Raw genomic sequence first — 23,797 nt, forward strand, 5'->3', positions numbered from 1 at the left:
ACGATCATCACAAGTACCTGGAAAAATTAAACCCACAACTGTAAGACAAAGCTTAGTGAGTTCCCCCAAAATAATAGACACCATAATACATATAAAAATACATGCACACCAGGCCTACAGTTACAAGGACTAGACCGCCCCCAAGATTACAACATAAAGCTAGACTACTAGCAAGCCTACAACATGAAGTTGGACCACTCCCAGGTTTGTTGGCCAACCACCTCAACCCAAACGCTCACCTGAGCCATTAGTCTATAACTTGTTCTTCTCTTGTGGCTACTAATTAGAGTTGGCTCGCACCTTGTATCTTGTCCTACAGCACAATGTAGGACCGCCTCAACTTGACCCATCACAATATGTCAACATATATAATCAAACTAGCAATTAGGAGAACACATAAGAACAAGTAACTATCTACACGAATCTACCTATCTTACAACTCACTACCACATACTAGGCTTCTCCAGCACAATATGCCACTACCGACAAATCTCCAAGGAATCCATACCTATATGTAACCAGAGGTGAGATAGACATCCGAACATATGATCCCACTGTAGAGCCACAACCATACAAGGAACATGTAAGAAAGCCTAGATCAAGACTTCTCAAGCTATCCTACGTGACTACATACAACCCTTGGGGCACTCCACTATATGATAACTAGCCTACTGTACACTGAATAGCATACCACTACTCCTATATCTTAATTGTAATGTCCCAAAAATTAAAGCCAAAAATTTCATTTTAAATCATCCTTCAATTCATATCCATAAAGCATAATAGAATCAAGTATGATCAAAACAACCTGTAACGCCCGTGTTTCTGGGCTTGCCATTTTTAACAATGTAATAGTCTAGGTTAACCTTTGTAACTAAATTTGAAATAATAAAAATGTATTATTTGTGAATTATGTGAATTATGTGATTTATGTGTTTATTTTCTTGATTTTTATAATTTAATGAATTAAGAATAAAATAAGCATCAAAATTAAAGTGTGAGCTAAGCCCGATATCTTTGCATAAAGTTTTAGTGGTCGAAACAAGGATTCCGAAGATATAAGGAATGCCAAAATCCGAGTTATAACGAAGAAGTTATGACCTGTCGAAGTTTCGCGACAGAACCGACACGACGTTGAGTAACGTAAAATATGAATTTAAGATAGAGCGATATTTAGCCTTAGCAATCTAAATGAAAGTCGTAGATTTCGTTAAACCGAGAGCGTGCATAAAAGGAACGCCCAAATCGGACTTCGTATGAGGAAGTTATGATTTTTCTAAGTTTTGACTTAGCACTATGCAGCCCGAATACTCGATTTGAGATCGAGCGGTTTTTAGCCGAAACAATCTAAATGAGAATCGAAGATCTCGTTGTTAGTAGCGAAACGATGAAAAGTTAGGCGAGAACAGACGTCAGACGAAGAAGTTATAAATTTATAACGAAGTTTTTATGTCCCAGCCTTCCAAAAATAAATAATAAAAATAAAAGTCAAATATAGCCGTCGGAGTCTAAACGAAAGTTGTAGATTATGGTCTGACCTTCGCGTGGATATAAAGAACGTGAAAAATGGAGCTCGTATGCGAAAGTTACGCAATTTAGAAGTTCGACGAGTCAATTACGCCCCGCGTAATTTAAGTACGCCCAGCGTACTCAGTCGGATGCAACTTGTCTGACCAATACTCGAGTGCCACCAGTCGACGCACGCAGTGACGTCAAAGTACGCCCTGCGTAACTCGAGTATGCCCTGCGTAATTTGAGATTACGCCCCGCGTAATCCCAGACCCTCAGCCTATAAATAGAACTCGAAATCAGCCATTTTCTCTTGTTCAAACTCTTCTCTCTCTCTAAGTTTTGCCTCGATTTGCGTGCCAATCATATCCCGAAGCCTCGATATCATTCCCAAGCCCCGAAGCAAGATCCAAATCCCCGAGGATCCCGAAGAGCGTTATTCCCGAGCCGAAACGCTGCCCGCGAGGAGCCCGGTTTTGTGAAGATCTTCCAGATCTACGGAGAAACACCTCTTCTGCAAGCCGTAGTGCTGCCCGATCATCTTCTGATCAAGTGAGTGTGTAGTTATTTTCTTTCCAACGCAATATTATGAAGTATTTCATATAAAATACGTGTTATGTGTATATATTTGGTTGTTATACGTGTGAGTGTATATTCACTCTCTTCTATCTTATAGATCTGATGTATTCTCTGTAAAATACGTGTTATGTGTGTATGCCTCATCTGTTATGTGGAATATGTATTGATTAAAGTCTGTTATACAGGTTTTTAAACTATGTATAAAAATGTATGTTTTTATCTACTAATATGTTGGGTAGAACATGGGTAGATAATTGGTGTGTAATAAACAGATGAGAGGCCTCGGTGTTATTGGTGTTATTCTAGTCATTCAGCAGAGTATGGATGACGACCACAGACTATTCTAGACTGTCCTGTGGAACACTAGCAGGCTCATTTCCTGTAGGTGTTGTGAACAACGTGTTCACCGGTGTACTCTATCCCCCACATGGTTGCCTTTAGGACACTTAATGTTGAGGAAGCCCCTCTGCAATAATGTCCATCCCGATGAAAAATCCTGAAATAGGTTCCTTATAATAGACGTTATTTTTAGGAACGTAAAGTGAGGATAACGAGAATGGGTAATCGGGTTTATTGTTGATTGTTGAATTAAATATAATTATTTATTGTGGGTTGAAAACCCTATATGCTCACCAGGCTCCCAAGCCTGACCCACTCAGTTTATTTGTATTACAGGAAGTGGCGCAAGAGCTTAAGATGGGCGAATCATCAAGTTGTTTTTGTTTACAAGTCTGTATATGTATATATTTGTTGAACGACTTGTAATGCTATCGTTTATGCTTTATGATCTGTATCGGAACATGACATCCCGACTTTTGAATATGAAATGAAATCATATGTCTTATGAAATGTTTTGATAAATATCTATTTTATCATGTTTTGTTTTTGGGAACAAATTCCGCATCTCTTTTAAAATTAAAAGGATTTACTCTAAAAACGTTTAAAAAGCATAAATGAAACCGGTCTTTTCTGGCCGAGATTTTGGGGATGTCACACAACCCATTACATAAGAGTAAAGTAAAATGAAAAACAACGTGGTGTGGGCGATATGAACACCCCGAGCTCTTCCCCTTGCATCCGGAACTACCTGAAACATAAACTGAAAACCATAAGCATAAAGCTTGTTGAGTTCCCCAAAATACCACATACTATACATATCAAAAATATAATGGGCCCTGCCGTCATTGGGCCCTATCCGGCATCGGGACCCACTCGGAACAAATCTGGTCCAGAATATGAGATGCCCCCCCCCCCCCCCCCGACATCGGCCCCCCTTCGGTATACATATAAACACCTGAAAATCACTAAGATAAATAACATACAATATATTCATTAGGCCTCGCTCGGTATACATATCAAATATCACACATGCAAGAGTCACGAGTATAACTAGCATCCTAGTCATAATAAACTATGGGTTGGCATTTGCGCCTTCGACCCTCCATGTATAGGGAGGAGACTCACCTCAAGTTGTTGGATCTCTTAGATAAAATCTCGGACCGTTGATCTGAAAAAAATCCCCACGCTAACACCATCAAATAATATCCAATTAATAATTGGGCTACAACCCATAATTGGGATGCTAGTCCAAATGTTCAATACTCAGGGTAAGAGCCCATTTTACGCTTTCCTCCCTTGGCCCAAAATCCGAGGCCCAACCCAATAGCACTAAAGCTCAATATGACCCAACTTTCTAAGTGGGCCCAAAACTCATCATGTGCTTAGTCCAAGAAGGTCCAAATTCCTAAATGACACCGAAGGCTCTAAATGGGCCCAAGCACAAAAAGGCCCAAAGTTAGAAAACTACTGGCTCATTAAGGCCCAAAAGCCCAAAACACCGTCTCACGTCTTGACCAGTCCTTGGTCACATCGTGTGAGGTGTTCGATTTAATTCTAGGACTCACTTCTGACTTAGATGACTCAATGGGGATGGGTGACTCATTCTCACGTCGTTAGACCTTATGTTGCATGTCGTGAGAATAGTTTGAAGCAAACCCACGTTTTAACATTCTTAATCCATTTCGCCCTCGATTCCAACCCTTCTAGAAGTTTAAAGGGACCCTAATGGTCAATAAAAATGCTTATCTTATAGACATGCATGCACCATGCATGTCCCACCATCCTTATGGGTTAAATGTAGATGAATGGTCTCATACTCACATGCAAGCCACTAATACTACACCAACACCAACTTTCAGATCTGAAGGATATAAAACCCAAAAAACCATTTGAATCTATAAAGTTGCTAACTTTATGGATATCCTTCACTCCAACAAGCTACAACTTAGATAAATAGGACCAAAATATAAAGCCCGTGTTTCTACGCTAGGAACTAATGATGATGTAATAGTCTATGCCAACCTTTGTAATTTATTTTTGAATTAATAAAGATGTATTATTTGATTATTATGTGTTTATTGCTTAATTATTATGATTTCATATGTTAAGAATAAAAACAATAAGCATCGAAAATAAATGTTAGATAAAACCGATATCTATGAAGAAAGTTGTAATGGTTGAAATAAGGATTTCGGAGATATAAAGAATTCCGAAATCCGAGTTATAATGAAGAAGTTATGATATCTCGAAGTTTCACGATAGAACCGGCAGAACGTTGTATGACATAAAAAGTGAATTTATGATAAAGTGCTTTTTAGACTTAACGACTTAAATGAAAGTCTTAGTATTCGTTAAACTAAGATGCATAAAAGAAATGCCCAAATCTAACTTCGTATGAGAAAGTTATGAATTTTCTAAGATTTGGCATAATAGTATGCAACCCGAAACTCGAATTTTAAATCGATTGATTTTTAGCCGAAACAACCTAAACAAGAATTGAAGATCTTGTTGATAGTAGTTCAAGAGTAAAAAGACAGACGAAAACGGACGTCAGATGAAGAAGTTATGAATTTTTAACGGACTTTTACTGTCTCGGCCTGTTAAAAATATAACTTTAAAAATCAAATCAAAATTAGCTGACGGAGTCTAAACAAAAGTTATAGAGCTTAAATTCACCTATGCGTGGATATAAAGAACGTCAAAAATAGAGTTGGTATGCAAAAGATATGAATTCCTAAAGTTTGGAACACAAACTTCGAGAACTGGCCAACTTACAACGTGAACAAAGCATGCCTCACGACTTGAGGTAGTTGATCAACACCTCGCAAGCCTAAGAACACACGCAGAAAACCTACGAGTTGTTTCGGACGAGCTCACGATGTGAGGGTCAAATTTTCGACCTATAAATAGAGAGCCATCCCTCTTGTTTCGGTTTACACATAATCGCAACCTCTCTCCCGTATTGCTGAATTTGAGCTATTTTGTCGAGCCGACGGTTACTAACTGCTAACAGTGTCTAGTTAAATTCTATCCAGTCACACTACTAAGGTGAGTGTGTATTCAGTTGAATCTTACACATAGATATGAACTATTTTCTATAAAATACGTGCTATGTGTATATTTATTGTTTATCTATTTGAGATGGGTGTCGAATGAATGTTTTATACAAGTTCTAAAATGATTGAAAGTGTATATGTATTTTTATCTACAAATATGTTGGGTATAACATGGATAGATGAAATAGTTGACGTGTGTTAAAATGATGAGAGGTGTCGATATTGTTATTGTATCAATCATCTAACGGAGTATAGATGATGACCACAGACTTTTCTAGATAGTCTAGTTGAACGCTAGCAGGCTTGTAACCTGTAGGTGTTTGTGAACTTAGTGTTCAATGGTATACTCCATCCCCTACATGGTTTCCTTATTTGACATAAATTGTTGAGGAATCCCTTAAAGCAGTGTTGATACCTCGATGAAAATCGTTAGACTAGGTCCCTTGTGATAGGTGTTTAGGGACATAAAGTGAGGATTACAGGAATGGGTAATCAGGGTTATTGTTGGTTGATAAAATTAATAAATTTATTTTGGATTGATAAATTTATTGTTTGGAGATGAAATTAATAAATTTATTTTTGTTAATGAAATTAATAAATTTATTATTTGGGGGTTGAAAAAGCCTATATACTCCCAGGCTCCCAAACCGGACCCACTCATTTTTCTATATTACAGATAGTGGACCTCAAGCGTAGTTTGGAGGTTGAAGAGGGATTTTTGAATTATAAGTCAATAGTTGTAAATATCTGTTATAAGGCTTATAATTTACTGTTTATGCTTTTGGTCTGTATCGAAACATGACATCCCGATGTTTTGTTATATAATGAAAATATATTTCTTTAAGAAATACTTTGACAAAGTTTTATTATATTTTGTTTTTGGAACAAATTCCGCAACATCTTTTGGAAAATTACTCTGATTTTATTTTAAAAGAATAAACTAAATATGTCTTTTCTGGCCGTGAAAGACTTAAACTTAGAATGCTAAATGATGATCGTGAGATAAGTGTCTACTATATTTTAGACACGAGCACTAAGATATTTTATGAAAAATGCCTAAAATGCTTTTATGTGCTAAATGCTATATGTTTACCATATATGCAATTATTTGTTCGGATCTATGGTTTGTTGCCGACCGGATCTGAAAACCTCATGTGTTTTGGATTCTAAGCGTACGACTACGATATTAGAACTAGCATGTAATGTTTTGGAGTGATGAGGATCTAAATTTGCCTAATTTGGTGTATAGATCATAATGGAGAAAACCCGAAGTGGAGCTAGAAATGCAAATAAAATCAGCAACCTCAACCCCAAGAAAGGGAGCAGGTAGCTGTTGTAGCAGCTGGACCTGAGCCGATCACAACGGTTGGGGTACAAGAAATGGTGCAGATGATGTTGGATCACCAAATGGAGGAAACAAGGTGTTTACTTCAATAGAACCAAGAGGAAATTTCGGTGCCTATTGAACAGCCCGAGTTGAAAGATAGATAGTCAGAAGGAGGCAACTACAGTGGGGCTATTGGTTAAGCCAACCCACTGATAGTTAGACAAAACCATCAGAATGAATTAAATGAAGAACATGGATGCAAGTACAAGGATTTTATGGCATCCAAACACCGTGCCTATCTATAAGTCTGACACCGGTGAAAGTCATGAATTGGATCTCCGAAATGGAGACAATGTTTGCAAGTTGCAAGTGTAGTAACAAGCAGAAGAACGCTCTTGAAATTCCTCTGTTAAAATATAGATTATTGAACTGGTGGAAGCTACTAGCTGATTCGATGCCTAAGGGAGAAGCTAGTAAGATGTATTGGGAGAATTTTTTGGTACAGCTGAAGATGCAATACTACTCTAAGCAGGATCTTCTGGAAATCAACAATGAGTTCCAGAATCTGAAGATGGGAGGAATGAGCGTTAGTGATTACGTTGTAAGTTTCACAGAGAAAATGAAACTTGCTCCATACCTAGTTCCAACCGAACTCTCCAATGTCAACAAGTTTGCCCACGGAATACCAATGGACTTTGGTCCCGATGGTCAAGCAAGTAACCACTCTGAAACCAGCCATCTGGGCTGCTAAGAATGTGGAGACCTAGATATGAGAAAAGGATTTGGAGAAAGCGGAGGTTGGTGAGAAAAGGAAATTTGATGGGTCGTCAAATTCCAGCAAGAAAAGCAAGTTCTCAAAATCTGGTACAAAGAAGTCTGGAGGAGGTGAAACCAAATGGTGCGAAAAATGCAAGAAAAAGCACCATCGAAAATGTGATGTAGAAGTCACTTGTTTTAAGTGTGGAAAGCCAGGGCACTATGCCAGCAACTGGACAACCAATAAAAGGGTGTGCTATGGATGCCACAAATAAGGTAATATTTTGACGGATTGCTAGAAGAAGAAGGATGTAGTAAAGCCTAATCTTCCACCAAATCCAAAAGCCAGAGCTTTCTAAATGAAGCCACAAAGGATGCAATGGATGTCGCATCAGGTACATTTTTAGTAAATGAATTTCCTACCAATTTATGGTTTGATTCCGGAGCGAATTACTCCTTTATATCACATAAACTTGGTGAAAGACTAGCATTGCCTATAGAAAAGCTTGATGATGCCCTAATTTTAGAAGTTTCTAGTGGCAAATTCATACCTGTTAGCGACTGTATTAAGAACATTGTCATCAACTTAAACGGAAACAAATTCCAAGAGAAGCTGTTACCCATCGAGTTAAATGGCTTCGAAATCATTCTGGGGATTGATTGGCTTAGCGCCAATGATGCCGAAATATTATGCTAGAAAAAGACAGTAAGGGTAAACCCACCTGGAAAAGAGTCATTTATGGTGTACGAAGACAAGCATAGAGTAAATTCTGGAATCATTTCCCAAATGAAATCCAGAAAATGTTTCTCTAAAGGATGTACATCATACTTGGCGTTCGTGATCGATGCCAAGAAGGAAAAGAAGGAAATGCACAACATACCGGTGGTGTGTGAATATCCAGATATTTTTCCGGAAAATCTTCTTGGATCGCCCCCTGATAGACAAGTGGAGTTTAGAATAAACTTGCTACCAGGAACGACATCGATAGCAAAAGCCCCATATCGATTAGCACCGACAGAGATAAAGGCGCTTATGACACAACTTCAGGAGTTGTTGGACAACGGTTTTATTAGACCTAGTTCATCACCCTAAGGAGCTCCAGTGTTATTCGTTAAGAAGAAAGATAGGAGCATGAGAATGTGCATAGATTATAGAGAACTGAATAAGGCAACAATAAAGAACAAGTACCCATTGCCAAGGATTGATGGCCTGTTTGATCAGTTGCAAATTTTGAGTTATTTCTCAAAGACCGATCTTAGGTCAGGATATCATCAGCTAATGGTAAGAGAGTAGGATATTGAGAAGACTGCATTCAGAACAAGATATAGACAATATGAGTTTTTGCTTATGTCATTTGGACTAACCAATGCTCCAACAACCTCGTCTAGTCCCCTCAAAAAGATCTCCTACAATAGTCATCTTATCAGAACCCTTCGTAGTATGCAAAGTTATAGTTTGTTCCTCGAAATTGATAATTATCCTGCCACCAATCCGATCCACGATAACCAAAAATTCTTCCTGCAATATCTGTGAAACCTAAATGGTAATCATTTCCCAAATCTGATCGACAATCAACCCTCGCCTATCCTGGCCATCAGCTTCAGATCCTAAACCAGATCCACTCGTAAAATACATACTGAAAAGAAATCAAGAGCATCAGAATTATCATAATAGATATTGCCACACTCACATGATCGAACTACCCCTTAGGGTTTGTGACTTTCTTGCTACGCGTGCTGGTCCTGTACTACCAGTAGTACAGGCCCATACTACCTTCCATACCTACCCATATTTGTCTCATGGATCATCACAAGCAACCAAAACCGATACAATGACTAGGATAAACGTACATCCTATCCTCACTATCTTGAGAGTGACTAATCATTCCAAAATGGCTTGCTACATCCATACTCACTTATAATGATACTCCAAGTTAAGAAAACCATTTGTTCCATCTAGCATCCTAATTATAATAAACCATGGGTCAACATTGGTGCCTTCTACCCTCCAAGTATAAGGAGGAGACTCACATCAAGTTGTTGAATCTCTCACATAAAATCTAGTACTATTGATCCGAAAAAATCCCCTCGCTAACACCTTCAAATAATATCCAATTAATAAGTGGGATACAACCCATAACTGGGATGCTAGTCTAATTTTCCAATACTCTGGGTAAGAGTCCATTTTACCCTTTCCTCCCTTGGCCCAAAATCCAAGGCCCAACCCAGTAGCACTATAGTACAATATGGCCCAACTTCCTAGTTGGGCCCAAAACCCATAGTGGGCTTTATACAAGAAGGCCCAAATTCCTAAATAAAACCGAAGGATCTAAATGGTCCCATGCACAAGAAAGCCCAAAGTCAGAAAACTAGTGGCCCATTAAGGCCCAAAAGCCCAAAACATCGCCTCATATCGTGACCAGTCCTTGGTCACATTGTGAGAGGTATCCGATTCGATTCCAGGACTCAATTCTGACTAATACGACTCAATGGGGATGATTGACTCATGCTCTCATCATTAGACCTTATGTCGCACGTCGTGACAATGGCCTGAAGCCAAAACCCACGTTTTAATGTTCTTAATCCATTTATACATCGATTCCAACCCTTCCATAAGTTTAAGGGGACCCTAATGGTCTATAAAAATGCTTACTTTATGGACATGCATGCACCATTCATGTCCATCCATCCTAGTAGGTCAAAATTAGATCAATGCTCTCAAACTCACATGCAAGCCTCTAATATTACACCAACTTCTAGATATGAACGATATAAAACTCAAAAGACCATTTGAATCCATAAAGTTGCTAACTTTATGGACATCCTTCACTCCAACAAGCTACAACTTAGAGTAATGGGACCAAAAGCCTAGATCTAACTATAAAATGAGATAACGTTTGAGTCTTGGCAATTATAAAAGTTCCAACAAGATTATCTGATGAAGATGATGATTCCTTGCTACACCCTTCACAATGATGCTTCTTCTTCTCTCCTTTTACTTCCTTTACACAAGCAAAACACCAACTTTCTAAAGCGGCAACAAAATCTCGGGTTTCCGGAGCCTTAGAGGGTGAGAGAGGCTGAGGATGGGAAATCCTAGCCTCTCATCTCCTTAAATACCCGAAAATTAGGGTTTCGGGTCATCAATCCGTGCTCACTTCGTGAGACTCCAAAATATGGGTCAACATGTAAACGAACACTCACGATGTAACACCAATATCTCACGTTGTGAGGTCCCTCCGAATAAAATAAATGAAGAATTTGATAACCTTAGGATTCAAGATGTTATAATTCTCCTCTAATTGAATCAGACTTCATCCTTGAAGTCCGCCGCATCAAACAATTTGGGGTAATGCTCCGTCATCTTGTCTTCTGGTTCCCACATTTATTGTGAACCCTTGCGGTGCTGCACTAAACTTTCACCAACTCCACAACTGAAACACTCCAAAAATCACAATAAATTTAAAATTTAAACCACCCATGAATTAATATTGTTTGCAAAAAGTGTCATTTTTTCAAAAGCATTATTTCAAATCAGAGGTTTCCCAAGACCTGAAGACATAAAAAACTAGAAGTTGTGTATGATCACGCCTTCGTCTTCCCATGATCCTTGGAAGTACCTGAAACCACAAACTAAAACTGTAAGGAAAATCTTAGTGAGTTCCCAAAGTAACATCACAACACAACAAACAAGCTTACGATACGAGCAACCAACCTGACTGGACTGCCTCGTAGGGCCTACGACCTATCTGGACTGCTTTATGAGCCTTCGGTATGACTGGATCGCCTCGTAGGGCCTACAGCCTATCCAGACCACTCTACGGGCTGCCGACCTGAGTGGACCTGTTGAAACAAGAATATGACCCTCTTTAGCTAAGATGGACCCGAAGACCCCTTACCTAAGTGAACTCGAAGAGAGCTACCCGAAGTATACTCTTATCATCACGTGAACCCAAAAATGTGAAGATTACCCGCAAATGAACTTTACATGACGACTGTCATAACTTACCTTTACTTACTTTTCTTATATTCGTTGTATTATACGATGTACCATTAAAGGACACCGAAGTCAGTTGGTTTATGTTATTTTACTAGTTTCTTGTAACTTTTGGGACTCTATAAATAGAGCTTCCCACTTCATGTATTCTTACCACTTTAGAGCTTATCAAATATAAGATTGTTCATCTCTATATCAAGTTATCTTAATTGATACTTAAATCGAGTCCCTGTTCACTTGTATTGTTCTTCATATGCTAACTTCTGTATGCATGCAAACCATGTTACGATTCGACTAAGTGTCTACTTGTTTAATGCTTATCAATATAAACTTGCTACTATTTACACTCCTTACATTTCCACAATCTAACTTACCTAACTTGTTATTGTTGAGCTAACATGATCCATTGAGATTAACTTATTATTTTGCAACTTATTATCTCGTTACTAACTCTTATCAAGTTTTTCTCTCAACAATTGGTATCAGAGACCAAAGTGGTTGCCTTTTAATTTCTTTCAGAAAAATGAAACTCTTTTCAAACACTCTGATTTAAAAGGCCTTCTATACCACTAAAGGTCATAAAAAAAGAAAAATGGCACAAGCTTATTCGTTAAACATTTCAAACAGAGTTGGAGGCTCTAATAGAGCTCCAATACTCATTGCAAGTTAATATCACCATTGGTCTCGGAGAAGGGAAGATATATGAAGAGACTTGGTAGAGATGTGTGGAGACCTGTTGAAGAAGGACCTCATATACAATTTCTCACTCCTATTGCAGCTGATGGTCTAGAAAATATGGAGAAGGATGCAATCACCTTCTAAAAAATCTCATGTAGTGTTGCTCCAAATAATTTTGATAACATCATCAATTGAAAATCTACCAAGGAGATCTGGGACTTGCTGAAAAATCTCTACCAGTGGTCTGAACAAGCTCAAAACAAGAAACACACCAATTCCCTCAACGAATTCACCAATTTCAAAGCTCTACTTGGTGAGAGTCTTGACTATTTGTTACAAAGGTTCAACCTTATAATCACGAAGCTATTAAATGCTGGAAATGTTCAAAGCAGCCATAAAACCAACCTGTAGTTCCTGAATGGTCTAGGAAGACATTAGACTACAACAAAGATGATAGTTCCGGGTGACAGGAAGATTCAGACTCTTTCACTTTTCAAACTCTACGGTGAACTTCAGGATCAAGAATCCATGGTGTTGAAAGAATGTGCGGACTTGGGTGGTCCACTAGCTTTAGTGGCTCAAAATCCTCATTTTTCCATCAAAACTCCTCAAAATTCTTATCCCGGAGAGTCATCCTACCAACAATCATATGACAACTCTGTGAAGTCCTATGAAGTTGATGTTGAACTAGATAATGAGGAAGAATTTCAAAATGCCTTTTCCCTCACTAGTATATAGTTTAAAAGACTCCCACCACCCACTTTTCGTAAGAACCAAAAGTTTACTAAGACACCATTCAACCGAAACTTCAACTCATAGAAGAATCACCAACAATATCCCAGAAATCCCCCTACACAATCCTCAGCCTCAAAATGCTTCCCAGATAAATGAAAGCCCACAGACCAACAAATCACAAGACTCTGGTACTGCCATCGAAGACAACAAGGATGGAGTTATGGTCTGTCACAAGTGTCATAAAGAAAACCACTATACTCGTGACCATAAAGATAATGTGGTAAAGGACAAAACATTTTTATCTCATAATGGCTCAAGAAATGGAGGATAAGGAGAAAGAAAAGACAAGGGCATGTGTGGCCTAGGTTCGAAGGGATCATCAGGTGTCATCCTCGGGTGATAAAGACGACGAGCCTTACAACAAGTGGAAATGAGGGAAGATATGTATGATAGTAGCAAGTGAGGATGATGGATCTACCAACCTGCAGAGGAATTACTACTACATGGCAAGGGAAGGGACCCTCAGCATCATCGAACAGGTAAAATTTATGATTCTATATAATGGTTATAACATGCATGATTATGAACCACGTTTAGAAAGACTTAATGAAACTTGTGTTGCCGTCCATTCAGACTACAATAAGGCCTTAGATGAAAACAACATGGCGACCCAAGAGTTGTACCATGTAAGAGGAAGACTAGAAAAATCTTAAGGTCATTATGTTAGAAAAGGATCTGTTGTTAGAGAAAGATGCTAGAAATCTTAGTGAAATCCAGCTAGATGTTGCTTTTAACCAACGAGATCTTGCTCAAAAAGAAATTGTACGCTTGAATCGTTTAATTGAAAAAAATAATAATGAAAGTGAAGCTATTGAGAACTTAGTTAATAATGGGACTGTTCACAACACCTATAATTGGGGATGTCCTAATGGGCACTCTACCGATGAGAACTCTCATCCTCGGTTCGATGTCGAATGTTCCTATGTCCCACCAAACCCAACCTTTCATTATCCACTCAATGACAAGACTTTTCCTAAAGACATTCGATGTTACTTTATTGAAACAAAAAGTGACCTTGTTTCAGCTAAGGAACCGTAGACCTGAAGACTTGGTGGTACCATAGAGTAGAGTGAAACTGGAGATTGTTTCGTCTTATGTCAACCGCAGACGTGAAGACCCAACTACAGAGATGTACGATTCATGAAGACTCTTTTGTTACTTTAATTGACATTGCTTGTTTTCTTTGTATTATCCGGTGAACCTTTCATGGTCACCGTAGTCAGTATTTTAATAATTGTTTAATCCTCAATATAACTTTCGGGACTCTATAATTAGAGCATCCTCTTCATGTACTCAACACAACCTCCTGAACTCTTATTGAAATACAACGATTGTTCATCTCTATCTATTATCTTCTGATAAACCGAGTCGCTCTTCACTTTAATTTGATCGTGTTTACTAACTTGTGTTTGAATACAAACGTCGTTATGAATCAACTAGGTGTCTACTTCATATAACTTGATTCTATTTTTTTCGTTTATATTTCCACAATCTAATTCTTCTAACTTATTATTGTTGAGCTAACAAGATCCTTAAGACAAACTTTTATTTCGCATTATATTATCTTGTGACTAATGTTTGTTCAAGTTTTTCTCTCAATACACTTCGGTAGACTTCATGAACTTAGTAACAATTGTGTCATCGAGGAAATTCATCTTGAATCCTCGGGAACTTAGATAGTTTCTTACCCATCACTGGTACAATAAGTCCCAGTTCTCAGTCCAGCTCAGTTGTGGACGAAGACATTGTTATGGAAGAACTCGAAACCATGACATGTCCCAACAAAGACTCCTCTTTAACTTACTCTGTGGTACTCCATTCCCCGTTACCATAGACCTCAGTCAAGTCCATGATCACTCTTCAACCTATTTCACATGAACTGCCCATTGACAATTTTGAGTTTAGACAATGTTCCCAGATTCATGAACTCTCTAGTTCTGATGATTCAAGTCCTCGATCAATACCAAGATCAAAGAATTTCAAAAAGCCTTAGTTAAATGTTTCTGATGTCGTTCCACCAAAAGTTAAAGCAAAATTGGCTATGAAAAATGAGGTTAGATCCCGATGTGAAAAGCGGGAAGCTAAATCCAAGAACAAAACTTTCAAAAAACAGGCCAAATTTTCGAACAAAGGGAATTTCGAAAATCCCATCACTGCAAAAAAAAAAAATTCAAAATCACACTGTAGTCGATGGATCATGCAAAAAGGCATGTACAATGACAAACTCTTTTGAATCAAACACCACTTTAAATTTTCAAAAAGTGTTAAGTCACCAACACAAAATTCCTTAAAAGAACCAATGTCCCACCTGATTCCTGGTACGTGTTTTAAATATGAATTTTTTTCATTTTACGTTGGGAATCAGTGAGTTGGAGGCCCCAATTCGTCGAGTTGAGGCAAAACTTGGATGCAGGTGGAAGGACCTACTCAACAAGTCGGATGCCCCGACTCGATGAGTAGGCCTGTCTAGATGAAACCCTAATTTTAAGGGTTGGCACCCTATTTAAACACCTTAACTGGCCTCCTTTATAGCCTCCAGAACCCTCAGACCATCCTCACGAAACCCTAATTGATTTTTGAGTGATTTTGATTTCTTTATGCCATTTTGTGTCTTAGAAGCTTGAAAAGAAAGAGGAGACTTGGTAGATAAAGAGAAGGCTAGTAAATCCAGAGGTTTTGGCACATTTCCTACTTGTTTAAGGTAAAAATATTCAACCTTGACCCTCTATCTCTTAGATCTCTAGTTAGGGCTAGTTTCTACCTTTTCTAAGATTGAGTAGTACCATTTCATGAATATGTGGTTCCAAGGGAGATAACGTCAGATCTGGAACCATTAAGGATTCCCATGGCATAAAGGTGCCAAATTTATGGCCATGGGAGTCCCATGCACCTTGTGGACCTCATTTTTAGGTCTCTTAAGCTTGAAGACCCATGCATGGACGTAATGTTTGTGACTTTACGTGTAATATGGACCCTAGGAGGATAGATCTATGTTCTGGATGCATTAAGTCCGACTGAAATTGAATAAATAACTTTGGACATAGAGGGACTCGGCGAATCACTCATACGACTCGGCAAGTCGGGTCTTAGTTTCCCCAAACCTCTTCAGATAATGAGCAATGTGTTGAGTTAGAAGAAGACTCATCCAGTTGGGTTCATTGTGAACCTGAAGATCATGGAACTTGGCGAGTTCAAGAACAAAACTCGACGAGTTCAAGACTATGTCCCAACTGCTTGAAGAAGAACTCAACAAGTTCATGGAGAACTTGGCGAGTCCAGGACTAGACGTGCCATCTTGCATGAAGCAGGACTCAACGAATTCAGGGATGAACTTGGCAAGTCAGTGGTAGAAGGTCCTGATTTTGTACGAAGGAGAACTCGATGAGTAGGATCGAAGTCCCAACACTTTGAGGATTATGGAACTCGACGAGTTAGGGGATCAACTAGATAAGTTGGGTCAACCAGATGTTGACCTTGACCAAAAAGTAGACTTTAACCAGGGTGTTGAACTTGACTTTGACTTTGACCCTTGAAAGGGTTAAGGGTATGAAATGGTAATTCAGTAAGTTTGATATGTGTGGGAGTTGAGAGGAGTTGATCCCCACATCAAGGACAATTCAGACACTTGACGACATTGAGGTGAGCTACCTTCCAATAGAAGTGGGTCTAAGGCACCAAGGTCGGCCCACTAGTAAGAATTACAGTGGAGATGATTGTCTTCATGATAATTATCTGATATGTTCTATTTGTTATGATTATGTACCAACATGATAGGATGTTAGGTAGTTGGGGAATAGTCCCCCTGTTACGGTCGTAAGGGTCGAAAGGTAAGTCCGGCACCCCAGATATGCTCAATAGTATGTTTATGATATGTGAGTATATAATAGTAGTAGAGGTGAAATAGTCCTCGTAGCCAGATGAGTTAAGCCAGAGGGTAGGTCGGCACCCTAGAATTGTCGGACAGGGTATGTTGGCACCCACGAATAGCCAAACAGGGTAGGTCGGGAACCCCAAAATTGCTTGACATTATATTAGTTATGTGGCATGTGGTATGATGGGGGAACACACTAAGCTTCGTGCTTATATTTTTTAGTTTTGTTTCAGGTACCTCTTCAGCGAAGTGGAAAGAGTTGGCGTGGTAGTTGTGCATCACACACACACACACACACTGGATTTCCGCACTATGACATTCTTGGGATTGTACTCTGATATTATTACTATTTGCATGATATGGCATAAAGACATGGGATTGTAGTTTTGATGAAATGATATGACTTGATGATGTTTTCTTATAAATTTTTTCTAAATCATTATATCAAAAATGAAATTTTTTGTCTTAAAAATTAGCATGTTACAAGTTGGTATTAGAGCCTTGGTTTGAGGGATTCGGACACACTTTCAGGAGTGTCTGGACTCAAATCAAGGGTTTGAAATATTTTCACAAGAAAATAGTTTTTCCAAAAGTTAAAGTAAAGAGTTTTGAGAAAGAACAAGGTGTGTGATTTGTGCGATCAGCCGAGCTCAAGTAAGTTTTCCCCAAGATACCTATACATTTTATGCTATGATATGATATGATTATGAGGATTTCATGCTAGATTAGGGCTAAGGATCTAGGAAGGATATCTTTTATGTATGATGTATGTGTATGAAAACTACATGCTAGATTAGGGCTAAGGATCGAGGAAGATGCTTGATATGCCTGTTGTATGTGCTTACTAAGCTGCATGATAGTATTTATTAGACAGTGATATGATAGTTTGGATAGGATTTGCTTGGTTTGGGTTAATCGATGCCCAAATGTTGTTTTCTTTGTGCTAAGAGGAGTTCTAGGTATCTTTAGTTAACTAGTAAATAAATACATTACATTATATATTGAGAGGACTATATAATTTCAAAAGGTTAGGTCTAGCCCTATTCCGCAACTCTTGTCTGAGTCCAACCGTTGTACTGCAGGACCTCTCATTCAAATAATTATATGGTCTTAGTAATATGTAATGCTATACACAAGCTAGTTAGGTAAAGATATTAGGGACTTCTTATGCATCTGATGGTGGAGAGTGGGTTGGAGAAGTTTCCCTAGGGTAAGCCTAGGATGAGATTAGCACAGAGCACAGTAGTAGTAGAAAGGACTTAGTGAAGTAGAAGAAATCCTTGTGGAAAGTACAAATATATATAAGGTAATATGGACTCGTACTATTACAAGCATAGGATCCGTAGTCGAGTCAAGGAGGGTTGAGGTAGAACCAAGGAAATTGTAAAGTGTGTAGGGTCTCTCGAGATTATGTATGAATCTGATAATTGTATGGTTTTGTTTCAGAATGGTGATGATTACACATCACAGAGCAGGAGGATTGGGGATCACGGTCAGGATTAGGATCAGGATCAGTTTCGGGTTCGAGTTCCAAACCAGTTGATGAGAGACTGTGATAGTTCATCGCGTCAGAGATCACTAGAGGCATCCTTGAGGCGACCTCGATTATTTCCCGGTCGATCAAGGAAGGGATTACCGAGCTGATGGAGGATCGCCTCAGGGCGTTCAGGAGCGACATGGCATCTGACTAGATAGGGACACACACTCTCTCCTTCAAGGACTTCAGGGGGTATCATGCACCAGACTTCCACAAGGTGAAAGACTTCATCATTTCCAGGAGATGGATAACAGACATGGAGTCTGCTCAGTTGACGAGCTTTTACCCTGAGGGGTCAAAGGTCCGGTATGCAGCTGGATGTTTGAGAGAAAGAGCCAGAGACTGATGGGAGTCAGTTGGTGATTCTTTGGGAGCCTCAACCATTGAGGCTATGACTTGGTCAGATTTTGTGGCTCGGTTTAAGGCTGAGTTCATGTCGGCTGTGGAGCTTTAGCAGCTAGCCAGGGAATTCCTTGATATGAGGCAGACAACTGAGTCAGTAGCGGAGATTACTGCTAAGTTCAGAGTGAGGGATTTGATGGTGCCACACTATGCGGGGGATGAGGAGATGTGGAGGACCCGCTATCATGATATGTTGAGAGATGACGTTAGGAAACGTGTCAGCTACGTGGCATGCCCGACAATGGATGGCATGATAGCCACGGCGAGGGAGAGGGAGATTGACATAGAGCACCTTCAAAAGAGGAAGGCGGAGGTTGGGCAGGTTAGTGGGGTTTCGGGGAAGAACCCCAATAGATCCGACAGTAGGTCGAAGGGCCAGCTGAGCCAGAGTCACTACAAGAAATGCGGTAGGCCGCATGAGCGAGTTTGTAGAGAGAGAGAGAGAGAGAGAGAGAGAGAGAGAGAGAAGGGAAGAAGAATTTTGGAATTCCTCTAAGGAATCAAGTATTGGACGAAATCAAACTTTATAGGGGTTTATATAGGTGATAAGGAAGGTATTGGATAAGGCAGGTATCTCAAAGATAACCCTAATCCCTTAACTTCCTCATTAGGGCATCCAATATACCCTTACTACCCAAGGAAACCCAAGAGATCATCTAGAATTCGTTTCCCCCACCCCTTTAGGGAGGTTCTATAATGAACAATATTCAACTATTGAACATTTTGTCACCCTTAGTCACTCCAGTTTCAATTAATTCCTTTAATCTCAAAATTAATTCCAAATTAATTTCTAACTAAATATTAATTAAAGAATATGATTTCTAATTAATATATTATTTCTGTAATACATTAATAAATCATTTATTTTTATTTTTAATTAATTTATTAACCAAGTGATAAATTAATAAATCATTCTTTTCTCTCCAACAGTGATCCTATTCAATTGCCAGGTTTGAAGGCAACCTAAAAGGACTATGCTACTATCAATTCAAGTTTATACCAATTATAGTTATGGGCTTAGACAACTAATCCAACAATCTCCCACTTGCATAAGTTTAATAACTATAATTGCAAGTATAACTTTGAAAAATTGACTAGAAAATTGTAGCTACCAAAAGTCACTGCCGAACTCTGACCCACTCAGTGACATGTCCTAAGATAACTGATCAAATATTCCTCCATTCTATGAGATATCGTATGAACATGAGACATGGATTATAATCATTCTCTCTGTCCAAGATTTGTTTTCCGATTTCTGATTTATGACGACTGATATCAGACTACTAATTGAACAGATCAATTCAGTCCAGGCTTAGCCAAGTGCTTTGGTTGTCATCATCAAATCATCGAGGGGACCACAGATATCGCTTTTCCCGGTTCGGGATAAAGAAACGGATAAACTTCGACTCATATGCTTGCACTATTCACTCATCAAATCATGCACAATAATACATTTTATAACATCAAGTTACTGATGTCTTAACGTATTATCAGTGCACAACTGACTCGTAAACAACAACTCATATGTCTACGTTTCAAGAATATAAGATATTATCATATCAAAATTACTTGAGATAAATTCCATGAAGTAATTCTCTAGGCTTGGGTTAATCCAATACTTAAATCCCAATTTCAAAAGTACTCATGAATATTGCAGGAGACCATTTCCATGTCCAACCCCTTAGATAATCTACAGTCTGATTCATGACAGTCTTAATTCGCTACTTACTTATAAAAGTACGATCGACTGTGGATGTTTGAATAATCCAATTATTCAGGAAGTAAAGTGAAGTGAAACACAATAATAACCTAATTAACTATGGTCTCAAAACTATTGAATATAAATAAAACACTTATTATTTAATCACCATATTAATTAGATTTTATTCTCTATGGTACTTCCTTTGCGAACAGATCAATTGGACACTATCCTAATGATGCCCATTTCACAATTCTTGATTCTAGTTATTACTAGAATGCATCATACTTCAACCTTTCATGCAATGTTTTTTTGTAATGTCGAGGCTTCAATGTCACACAGACTTTTCCAACGATATTACAAAGCAGTCCATTGGAGATTTGTTACTAAAAACAATTCCATGGAAACGAAGTCTCAAATTCAAAGTACACTCCTTGAACATCCTTCTTGCATTAAAGTTCCTAACTCACATGTAGATTTCAATAACCAACTCCCATTACGGAAACATTTCCATATTCCCATATGACTATCAATTCTCATCAAGAATTATCCCAATCTAAAACATGTTACTATGGTCCTTCCAAATTTATACTTTCAACTTTTCACAAGTAATCAATCTTCAGGTAAGCCTTAGATTGTTCTTGAAGGTTGTTTAACAACTTTAGTCACATATTGTTTTAGTCCTTTTTCACTCTCAATGCCCTAGGCATTTGGAAAAAAGAACAAGTAAATATTATAGCATATACAATTAATCCTATATCTGAAGCATATGGGATTCGTTACATATTGTATTACGTAAAGACATGATACTTGATCATTGTCTTGCTATAATACTTCCATATATCGAATTTTATATGTTGAATCACTTCAACACAATATTCATATATGTACAAGACTAAGTTCCATTGAAATTCTTCAATCTAATCCTTTAGATTTGAAACGAAGTATAAGTTCCTTCTCCCCAAAAATCCTTTTGTAGCGAAACAATTCCCAAACTTTGCAATTTGCAAAATTTGAAATCTTTGTTTCCTACAACCAATATCGCCACTTGCAAAAATTAGCATAACAACTATGCTCTCACTAGCATAACAATTATGCTTCTATCGGCATAACAATTATGCTCCCACTAGCTTTGACATGTACCCAGAAATCAAATGGACTTCTAGAAATCAATACTATTGACTTTCTTTCTAAATTGTAGATTTTTGATACGTGATGCTTTGATAAGTCTTCATTTAGACTTCTCAAGCTCATACACCTTTATTAGACAGCATATGTGTGTGTTTAAACCCTTTCAGAACTTATAGCGATAAGTTATGAACGTTCAAACTATTACTTGCCATTTCTCACAATTCAAACTATGAAAAGGGATGCCATAATCATATACGAATTTGAGAACGCAATTATCACCACTACTAACCATGACATCAATCAGATTTAAAATCTACTACAGAAAGCGATTCCTCATAATATTTTTCATGAGTTAGAGCGTAATTTTTTTTCACATAGATTTTATGGTGTATGTGTTCCTATCCATGTGAACTTATCATTTCCAACCTACAATCATAAGATAAGGTTGAGGACAAACCAAAATCAAATGTAGTTTTCTTTTCATGGACTGAATTTTGTTTAATCTTAATTTCTTGCCTCCTGGCAACACAAGGGTCCACTGGTACTTCCATGTTGTTTAAGCAGCTCACTTTCATTGACCAATGTACTGTCACTGATCAATGTGCTCTATATTTTGCAGTCAAATGAGAACCATAAAACTCATAACCATTGCCAATACAACATGAAGGTGTAGATAAACAAGAATGTGTCAAATTAACATGATAGGTTTTCAGCCTCAGGTCGTCTGCTACTGATAACTAAAAGGTTTATTCTTGATTGACTCCTGAAACTCTTCAAGATCAATAAGACTCCCATTAAATTCTTGAGATATAAGTTTCTTTCTTCAAGGAACATTCCTTGACGAACTAAAACAAATATTCAAAATTTAGTGTGGATTCTCAACAAGAAAACACTTCATTGAATTGGTCTTTGTTTATCCTTTGTTTTAACCAAAACATCACAATTACCAATTTCACATATGCTAGAGTAAGAAAAACATTTCTACTTCACATTTCGTGAGGTCTTATAAACCTACTTAGTTTGAAATAAGCTTCAAGATTTGATTCAATGTTACTAGAGTGTAACTCAAAAACTTGATTTGGAAACGAAGTATGACTCATCCCTCGATTAAACCATTTCAGTAATATCTGATTCCTCTTTTTAGTTGAGATAATTTCACTAAGATGTCCTTAGAGGATCAATTGTCACATAGTTGCATAATCATTAAGATGATCACAAAACATAGTTGAGACAATTTCACTAAGATGTCCTTAGAGGATCAATTGTGACATAGTTCCATAATCATTAACATGAACATAAAATATAATACTAAAGTACTTTCCTTTCCTTTCAGATCGGAGAAAACTTTATCTTTCTACCTAATAGATTCTTCATATTCGTTCTACCATTCTTTGAAACCTTTCAAAAAATCAAAATTACACTTAACCTTATAAATATAACCATATTTACTGAACCATCAATAAATCATGAAGAATAGACTTATCATCATTTGTGGTGGATCTGAATAGTTACATCAATGTGTACTAGATCTATTAGTCCTTCACTTTGATTGACATAAACATGTGATCAACTAATTAGTCTTAATCTTCCAAGGATCAAGATTCTCATACATCATGCAGTTTAAATTGTATGATTCCAAGTTTCTATCCAATCGAAACTTGGATGATGAGAATTCATTTTCACTTGGTTAATTATGACATTTCCACAAACAAAATAATTAAGAATCAAATCAACGAAACACCAATTTTTCATAAATGTCATTGCAATGAAATACAAAGTAAATAAAACAAAATTTTACTATATTGATAATCTGCGGAAAAATTTGTCATTACAATGCAAATATATGAAAACTATGTTTCTAGACATTTCCTAAGAAATCTACTAATCTATCATAACTCTTAAGCAGCAACTCAAGAATCTGATCATCAAACTATGCAAGTAAAATCCATCTCTCATGATCAAATTCAGGTTACTCTTCTTAAGCTTCATTCTTTCTCTTAGATTCCGCAAAATATCAAAATGTGATTATCAATCTATTAATCTATCTAACTATGTTAGATAGTGAATGTACTTGAAGTAAATGTGATTATCAATCTATTAATATAGTAAAATTCAGCTTAC

This window comes from Lactuca saligna, chromosome 6, assembly GCF_052625555.1.
Source record: "Lactuca saligna cultivar CGN05327 chromosome 6, ASM5262555v1, whole genome shotgun sequence".
Lineage (NCBI taxonomy): Eukaryota > Viridiplantae > Streptophyta > Magnoliopsida > Asterales > Asteraceae > Lactuca > Lactuca saligna.